At 45.4% G+C, this 9,890-nt stretch overlaps 1 protein-coding gene across 1 annotated transcript in view; it reads left to right on the forward strand.

Annotated features, from left to right (window-relative positions):
- Positions 1–5,918, forward strand: part of mafa (MAF bZIP transcription factor a) — a 40,407-nt gene extending 34,489 nt beyond the window's left edge. The window contains exon 3 of the mRNA XM_060071054.1: positions 5,602–5,918. The gene's annotated coding sequence lies outside the window, so the exon portion shown is untranslated. The remainder of the gene's footprint in view (positions 1–5,601) is intronic.
- Positions 5,919–9,890: the final 3,972 nt, after the last annotated feature.

Here is a 9,890-nt window from a genome sequence, read left to right on the forward strand (position 1 = left end):
CCGCTAGAAAGGGCTGGTCTGGGGGGGGGGGGGGGGGGGGGGGGGGGAGTGAAAACTCAGTGTGGAAACGTCCAATGCTGAGACAGAACAGGGAGAGTGGAACAAGAGTGGAAGTGAATATGCATTTTTCCATTCAATACAGCGGTTTGTGTTTTTTTCACAGTTTGCACTGTTTCAATCTGGCGCTGAACTTCGTCCATATAACAAGCATGATATGTTTCAATATCACTGCCAGCCAATCTGCGTGTTTTTTTTTGAGTTAGTCCCGACAGCTGTTGACTCAAAGGGGAAACAAAATAACTTTCTTGTTTTCCAGATGGCCCCAGTCAGCAGCAGAATGATGAGGGTGAACAGTGTGGCTTCAACCATGTGTCATTTCTTCTGATTTAAATCAAAATGGCTGCTCATTCATCAACTCATCATCCAACAGTGAAAAAGTAGAATCATGGTGTGCCAACGTGCCATCGTGTTTCAACATTGAAATGTGCTACTGTCTCAATGGGACGAGGTGAATTGAGTGTAGAAAATGTTGAAGGGACACAACCACAGAGACAACCCAAGTGTCGTTCTGGGCTGTCCTTATCTGTCGTGTTCGTCAAAAGACAGAATAAATTTCCTCATGGAAAAGGTAGCTCACCTCAGCATTGCTCTGTGTATACACGTGTTTGTGCGTACGCATGCGTGCATGGGCGTGTTTGAGAGTCACTCAAATGTGTCGGTTCCCAATGAGTTGTAACCCGCCACTGCCATGGTGAAGCTGGTGTCCTGTCGTGATAAATGTATGTGTTTGAGCCCTCGGAGTATCGATTGCCTTCGCTGCTCCTCCATATTTCAGAGACCTAGAGAATAAAGCAGCGAGACCGAGGGCTGATATATGCTCGCTAGCACGGCCTGTACACCTCATACAAAGGGGGGGGGACAAATGGCGAACGAAAAAGGTTAACCCTGGTCAAGGGATACAACGTTAAATGTGTGAACAGGGAACACGGTTGCAGAGAATATCAACTAGCATTGGGATGCTAACATAGTGGCTAGCCGTAAGGAAGGGTTGAATCGGCCAGGAATTTTGAGACATCAGCTGTGAACGGTGTGCTTCAATAGTATGATTAAGGACTTTACGAATCCTCCACAAAGAGTGTTTCCATGAAGCATAGCTGACCCTTAAAGAAGGGGCCTAGACAAGCTTAGTGCCTCTCAGTGAAGGCTGTGGAAGGAAAAGAGACATGTTTCACTATGACTGAGTAGCCTTAGCTCTACCTTTGTGCGTTTTCCTTTACTTCAAAGCTTTCATAATCTTTTGTAAGATGACTGAATGAATGATTCAGGAACTCTTGCCATTTTATATGTATTTTTCGAAAGCCTTTTTTAAATGAAGTTTAAATCTGTGATTGATTTCATTTTCTTGGTCAGCTCAATATTTTACATACAGGTGCGATTATGAATTGAGACGGATAACGTTGAGGCACCATTGTGGGCATTTGAATTGCTAAGATGTACGTTATAACACTTAAAAGAACATAATCCGAGACTACTATCATTGTAATATCATCTCTCTCTGAACTTTGATTTTACCCCGATATTTCATTATCAGTTTTCCTCTTCCAGTAATAGCATTTTATTCCCAATGTGCATCGTAGGTTTTTACAGATCAAGGCTTCGTGGGCCATTCGATGAAAAACTATCAATACAGGAAGAAACATCAGCAAAATCCTGTGACACATTGCCAACATGCTCCTCCCGTTCCATTCCCGTTGCCAGCATCAATAATTCACCCGGCAGCTCATAACTTTATTTCCAATGCATAATTGAGACCAGCAATGTTTTCGTCAGCCATTTGTATGTAAAGCAATCTTTAAACAATAAAGAGAGTGGTCCATTGAACTTTAACAGCTTATCGTTGCGCTTGCTCCTCGAATAGGAGGAGCAAGCGCAACGACTGGTGAACTTCATCGTCGCCAGTATTTGCTTAATCTGTGCTGCTGTCGTATGCATGCAGTCTGAAAATATAAAACACTGTGCAATTCCGGGTAAAATAAATCGAAGGGACAGGATCTAACGTTTATCTTACTTAAGCGGCGGTTGACAGAGATAATGCAGTGCTTGAATAGACATCAGTGAGGCAATTTGCGCATGTGTTTTAGATTGTTGATTACCTCAAACCAAAAATGGAGCATACGGTTTGGAAGATACTTCCAATCCATGAGGACTGATCTTGAAGGCCTGTGGTCTGTACTACATGAGTGCGTAGTACTGTGAGTCTACATTTTAAAAGCTGTGAGTTTGTAGTAGGCTAGTATGAGCTTGAAGTACTATCTGAGTCTACAGATCACTTTAAATGCATTATTGTGAGGGCAATTGTGTGTTTCCCTTTTGCTGTGACACATTTCCTTTTGAAATATCCAATAATTAGATTTAAAACATACTAAATAACATACATGATACATTGAACAGTACCTGCCTTTATAACTTTGAAGGACACTCCGTTGGTCCAGACATGCTTCTAGAGATCCTATGAGTACATTTCTCCTTTGTTGGCACCAGTGCTTAATAAATATTGATTTATTATATTAATTACATGTTAATCGCAAAACACATAGGCACTGGGGTTAATTACTCTCGCATGTCATACAGCAAAATTTGTGTTCACAAATATTTATTGAGCATAGTGTCCTCCTGAGAGAGCTATAAAAGTGAGCAGACCATTAAACAGACTGGCTATGTACAATATCCACCCAAGTGTCAATATCTGCATCACCCACCCATCGACCAATCAGATTGAATAAAATGTTATTCCCTGCAGGCTAAAAAAATAGAGAAAACAATAAAATAACTCATTATTTATTTTGATGATCTTTAAATGAATAGGGAGGAATAATGACAATGAAGTAAGGAAGTGTAGCATTAAGATTTCACAAACCTTTATATCACATAAAAAATAATAAACAGGTCGGAAACCATTTATTTGAATAATGAAACATTCTTATGATAATCATGATTAATAAAGAACTATGCATTCAGCTATCTTTATTTATTTTGGTCGATTTTCTGATTAAATTCCCAAAGGCCTCAAAACATTCAAGAACATTAGCATAAGTTAAATCACACTATGCTCTTTTGAGATATTGGCTTTATGGTATGTTTTCAAGTTTTTTTGTGTTTAATTTGTGATATGGATTCATAATTTCACTATCAATTAAAATAAAAAAAGATATTAAGCCTGAAATTGAATTAGGGTGCTCAAGATAAAAGATAAAAAATATAGCTTTGTTGTGCCGTGTGTGTGTTTGTGTGCATTCTTGTGTGTGTTTGTGCGTGTGTGAGAGGGAAATAATCCATTTTGGTGTGCAGCAGCACTTGTGTGGTTTGCTGCTCAGATCAAGGTTGCTGATTTAATTGAGCCACTACTGGACCCAGAGCGGCGAGCAGACAGAACACTATCGACAAACTATGAATGGTTCCAATATGGCCGATCAATGTGGCTTTGTGGGCTGCGCCCCGGAGACTTTGATTTTCCTCTCAAACAACAATCCCCGATCCCTGCTTTTCAAAGGCGAACTCCATGTTTGACGGTTGTTGTTGTTGTTGTTGCCGTTGTTGATGCTGTGGTTAACGGTGGTTCCTCCATGTTTGAGTGATGTTAACGCGGTCGATGAGTCTCCCACACTCGAGTCACCCCGGAGAATCTTCACCTCGGTTGGCCTCCACCACGGCAACAACCAATAAAGCTCCACTCGATACAGCGATGACCAGCGGTAAACGCTCCCATTATCGTCTGTCTTCGAGTAGCACGAAGCCCATCTGAGGAGTGCCATGCGTGTGTGTGTTGGGGTTCCAAGTCCTCCTGTTTCATAGTTCGAGCGGTTGCCCTTCCTGCACAGACTTTAGCCTCACACGCCGGGCCACGGCATGAGAAGAAGCCGCCTCCTTCTCGCGGTGATCCATCGGAGCCGTGTCACAAAATGCGTTGGCAGTGAGGGCTAACTGTCTAACCATTTCAGCTAATTGCCTCATTAATGATTCACCGGTGTTAGGCTGCTCCAGCACTTCGCTGTGGGGAGCAAATTGTTCTGATTGGTTTGCCTCCGTCAATTATTGATGAGGTAGCGAGCTGAAGTGCTAACACCTGGCTTTAGAAGTCCAAATGGCCCTCCATTCCCATCACACGCTCACACTATCCACACAGCCCTCCCTGACCACACTCTAGTCCAGAAGCTGGAGCCAGGGCTCGCTCTCTCTCTCTCTCTCTCTCTCTCTCTCTCTCTCTCTCTCTCTCTCTCTCTCTCTCTCTCTCTCTCTCTCTCTCTCTCTCTCTCTCTCTCTCTCTCTCTCTCTCTCTCTCTCTCTCTCTCTCTCTCTCTCTCTCTCTCTCCCTCCCTCTCTCTGAGAGCGGATGCCGCGTGGCCCTGGAGCCGGACTGTGATCTTTAGAAGGGAGAACACTAGCTGATGGAACAGGGCTCATGGCTGATGAGCAAATGTTGATCCGGTGCAGAGATGGGAGGGAGTGTGTGGGGGGGGGGGGTTAGATGAGGAAGCAGAGAGTGGGGTCACAGCTGGAGGAACGGCTGGGTGGATGGATAGCTGGAAAGATGGGTGAAGTGATCATATACATATTTCATAATAGGAAACATCATAATAAGTAACACAAAAACAAATTGTTAGCCTCATAGCCTAATTGCCTAAGTCATATTTTGTCCAAAAGTTGATATCTAACCTAAATCTGGTCTCTTAATGGTGCTGATTCACTGTGCCTCATTGGCTGAATCGTAAGCCATTCTGTAATCACTATCTGGCTAAGTCATCTATTTGACTGAGGCATTTGGGATGCTTAATACAAGATGAACCTTAAATATCACTTGGGCACTCATGCTACGAGGCTGACGAAATGATACCTCAATGTGCTACTGGTGGAGCACTTGGTGAAAGGACAAGCATACAAGCATCTGAGAAATCCCGTGTTAAAAAATTGCTTTATCACATTGATTAATTGACCTACAGGTGGTATATGTTGCATATTCTTTTGGATGGGGCCCAAATTCCGGCGTGAAGCGGTTGTGTTTTAAGTCCTATTATCACAGAGGATGTGCTGCCTGGCCCCTCCTGGGTTTCGCTCTTCATGGCCCTAATTGAAGCTGATTAAACAACCTGCAACCCCCTCTCATGCTGATGCCACTGTCACTCTGAATCCCAGCCAAGTGGGCCAGCCCCGTACACTCACAGGGTGGTCACTGTGCCTTTGTTGATCCCCCCCCTCGCCACACACACACACACACACGCACGCACGCACGCATGCACACACACGCACGCATGCACACACACACGCACACGCACGCACACGCACACGCACACACTATGCAAACAACAGTGACTCACAGTGTGTCATGCGGAACACCGTCACTATCTCAGAGTGTACATGGCCGGCTGGCTGGTGAGTGCACATGTGCGTGCGACACACAATGCAGGTGATTAAAGTGGGGGAGATGTGAGTCAAACTTTGAATAACCCCTTTACTTTCTTCTCTCTTTGTTCTACCCTACCCCCCCCCCCCCCCCCCCCCCCCCCCTCTCTCTCTCTCCTTCTCGTCTCCACTTCCTGCTCACAGATAACCTGATGACTGATCGTGGATGACCTAAAAGGGGCCGACCGACTGCACGAGGACGCCCAAAAAGCACAACAGCTAAAAATGACTACTTCACAGAGGAAACAAAAGATCAGATCTGCTGAGAATCCGCCCCTCCAACCCCCTACCTCTGACCCTGCCCGCACCCGCCCAGAAGCCCTATGAAGCAACTCTGGAAGTCTCGCGCCGATCCACATGACCTTCCTGATATTTTACCTCCAGCTTTTTTGCTACAAAATGAAAAAGAAAATGAAGAAGAAAAAATATGAGAAAAATAAAACTAAGACATACACCTCCGACTCCACATGAAGAGTTTGTAGCAGGGGGGGTTGCTATTCTCCTTTAGCGGGAAGACATTATTGCATGCTTCTGTAATTAGTTCATCAATCTACCCTTATCCCTGACGTAGAAAGCCTACCAAACTACACCCCTCACACACACACAGAAACACACACGTACACACACACACACATACACAGGCACGGACACACGCACACGCATACACCCAGAAGCATTCAACACACATATATGCGTGCTCAAACCCACAAACACACGCTCATTAATTTATTAAGTCAAGGAACCGCATTCTACTGCTTCACTTTTGAGAACCATTGTAATTATCATTAACAATGGTTTCCTCGTTTTAGAGAACTATGTGGCGTACTCTTTGGAGCAGTTTGAAATTATACCTCCGTATTCTCTTTACACAAAGTCCTAGTCTTCCTTTTCAATAACCTCACTTAACTTGTAAATAGAGACGAGCATGGAACAAACAGTGTATATTTACCACTTTTTTCGTAGATCGCAAAAAAACTCATATTGTGAATTTCCACAATTTATTATATACTTTTTCTCATAGGTAAACATAAATTGCATAATGTTTGGACATTCTCGGTCTGCGTTTGAATACTAACATAATACTAGCATTACTAGTGATGGTGGCATCACTTCCCTATTTATCATCAATCCTTCCATTGAAGCAACGGTTTGGCATGAGTCGAAACATATACCAATTATTATCAGGAATATTATTATTATTATTTTTTGCAATAATAATAATATTTATCAGAAAACACAATCATTTTCTGTCATTGCATGAATTATGCCCTCATTTTAGTGGGCGATAGCTATTTCTTTAGCTCCATCCGTTCTCTCATTGACCTACTCTCTACCCCAAACGAAGGCTATTAGCATCACCTGAACTCCTCTCAGCCTAAGGTACCTAAGCTACCTCTTCCTGTAGTGTGTGAAAGGGGAGCCCTCACTAGGCTACATGTGGAGGGAGGGGAACCAATAAGTATTGATATGATTTTGAGGTCGACCTGATTGCTCCCCCATATCTACCATGGACTGTGAAGTTAACCCAACGCACTGGGACATTGTGATGCAAGCCGACAACGCTAACTTCTCCACCAGTGAAAACCAAGTTCCCCCGTGCATGGACAACAAGACAATGGATTCAATGCATCGTTCTGAACGCCCGTCCTGCGTCTTCTACCTCTCCGTTGTCCATGCTGTGCATCCTGGCCCCGGGGACTCTGTTGTGACCTGATGGGGTGGCCCTCTCACGGGCTCTACTGTAAGACTATCAGGCCCTCCTCGGCCTTGAGAGAGGAGCGTCACTCTATATCTCTGACGCCTTGAACAAGACACACGAAGATGACACACATGGCAATAAGGACAAAAACAATCAAGCAGTCTCACTCAAGTACAAAACACAAATACAAATGCAGAATGCACATACGGATACAAACACACACACACACACACACACACACACACACACACACACACAAACGTAGGGCGACTCAAACATGTAGGTACATGTATAGATGTACAGTGTATCCATCTTAGTCTGAGATCCATACTGTTCTCTGCATGTCGACATGTAGGTGAGTCAATCGATCATATACATGGTTAAGGGTAGGCCGGTCACTGGGTTCACGCCCTGAGCCAATGGTATCCAATGGTATAGTTCTTGGTATGCGTTAACCCTCCTGCTTACTTTACCATCTATGACAATGCATCGCTATTTGAGGTCTGTGTCTGCGGAAGAAACAATACTACTTTTACCTGATGTGTTTTTAGAGAATTTTTCGTTTCGTTTCAATTATATTTATTTTAATCGTTAGCTAATAATTGCATCTGCTTCTACCGAACTAGACCGGGGCCCGGTCTTCACCTCACCTTTGATGTCACACTGGACCGGACCATAATGTCGAGCAGGGGTGGAGAGAGCACAGGGGTGGAGAGAGGAGAGGGGGGGAGAGAGGAGAGGGGGGAGAGAGGAGAGCAGAGAGGGACGGAGGGGCAAACTGGGGCGCTCCCATTAAGTGGCAGCAGACGAAGTGCCACGAGGCATCCAGCCAGCGACTGTCCATTCATCCCCCCGTCCGTCCGTCCGTCCGTCCGTCAGAAGGATTTACAGCGCCCCGCGTGAGTTATGAGAGCCAGACGTCACCGTGCACGAGTCTCAGTCAGGGGGGAGGAACGGCGCAGGGAAAAGGTATTAAAAGATGTAGAAGGAAAAAAAATAACAAATTTAGAAAACGAGGGGATTCTCCCTTGGAGATCAGGTGTTTGGATCCAGAGAGCATAGGCACAACCTCTCTTTTAATATTGTTCCCCATTCTACTAGAGTTTCACCGCACCCCCCCCCCCCCCAATTTCAAACAGTTTGTCTGACCTCTGGTCCTCCGGGGTCGGTGTGACCTCCTGTCTGGGTGTTAATGAGTCCTAAGCTGGAGCAGATGTTCAGTCTTCCTGGTTAAATACCTTTTGGCCTTCTACCGATGATTCCTTTTTATCGCCGCTCACTTGCAGCTGTTTGGCTCTGGGCTGGGATCTAACACACAACCCGTGCAGGTCTCTGTAGTCCAGTGTTTTTTGCGGGTTGGATCAATCTCTTTGTTTGACTCGATTTACCATTTTCCATTTGACCCTCTTTATGTAATAATCTCATCTCTTGCAATTGCTTTGTCAGAAAACAGTTTATTGGTCAAAAAGCCCAAAACAATATCCATACTGACGATGATATGACTGAAACATTAATAATAAGCAACAGAGCTAGTGCATACTTTCCACCCTTAGTTTTAACCCTAGTTTTAATGCGCTCGGTCCATTTCTGGTCAGCATGCAAACATACAACTTGTACAGAAGAAGCAGAAGGTAGATGGTAAGCAGGGAGCCTGTCACTGTAACATTTAGCTAATGCTGATTGGTTGGTGTGGGGTGGAGGAGGAGGGGCGGGGGGATGAACATGTCAGTCAAAGAGAAGACACACTTTATAGTGTAAGCATAAACATTGCCAAGTTGACTGTTGATTTCCTCTGAGCTTTGAGACTCCCTTACCGCGCACTGAGACAAAGCCCCTCTTGGAAGCGTTTAGACGCAGTTCATGCAGGATTATTTTATGTTCCCCAAAGCCCTTCTTTAATACACGCAGTGTATTGGTTTGTTTTGATGATCCGCAGAGGCAGGCAGCATGTGTGCTTTTATCTGGCATTGAACCTTCAACTCCCCCTGAATACCTCGGCACACACACACACACACACACACACACACACACACACACACACACTCTCTCACACGCACACACGTGTCACGTGCAGGTTGCCGTGCTCACCAATGTGTGCTCTCATCTTTTTTGTCTCTTTGGCGCCCGACGCGACTCTCCGCACACTAATTCAAACAACAAGGCTTTATGTAAACAGATTGTCGACATAATGGGATTGTTCAGTGTGCAAACAATAAGCTGTTAGCATAATCACAGGTCAAAGATGTATTACTCACAGGGCCGGTCCGCAGGTATATTAACGTGATGGATATGTGGGGGGGGGAGTGGAGAGCGGGGGGGGGGGGGGGGGGTGGGGGGGCGAGGATGATATAGAGACGTTGACGTGGCGTCGATGTACCCCTTGGATAGATAACCACCCCCCCCCCCTGACCCACACACCGCCCTCCTCCTCTGGCTCCCCTGTTCCCTCCCCAGGCCAGCTCAGACCCACCGACTCACCATGAGCTCCCTTCTGCTCCACCGTCGGAGTGTTCCCCCTCCCCGCCGGGAGTCTCCCCGGAATAACACATCTTCCCCTGGGAGGGAGGGAGGGGGGGGGGGGGGGGGATTAAGTAGAGAGACGTCTATGTTGACGTGTCTCCCGCCCATTCATTTTATTTTACTTGAAGTCCGCTCGGCTGGCTTAGCTTAGTCACTTGATTAGCATCTCGCTCTTTTCCCTCGGCCGGTTAATGCGTCAACACGCCATGCCTGA

Source organism: Gadus macrocephalus, chromosome 14 (assembly GCF_031168955.1).
Source record: "Gadus macrocephalus chromosome 14, ASM3116895v1".
NCBI classification, from domain to species: Eukaryota; Metazoa; Chordata; class Actinopteri; order Gadiformes; family Gadidae; genus Gadus; species Gadus macrocephalus.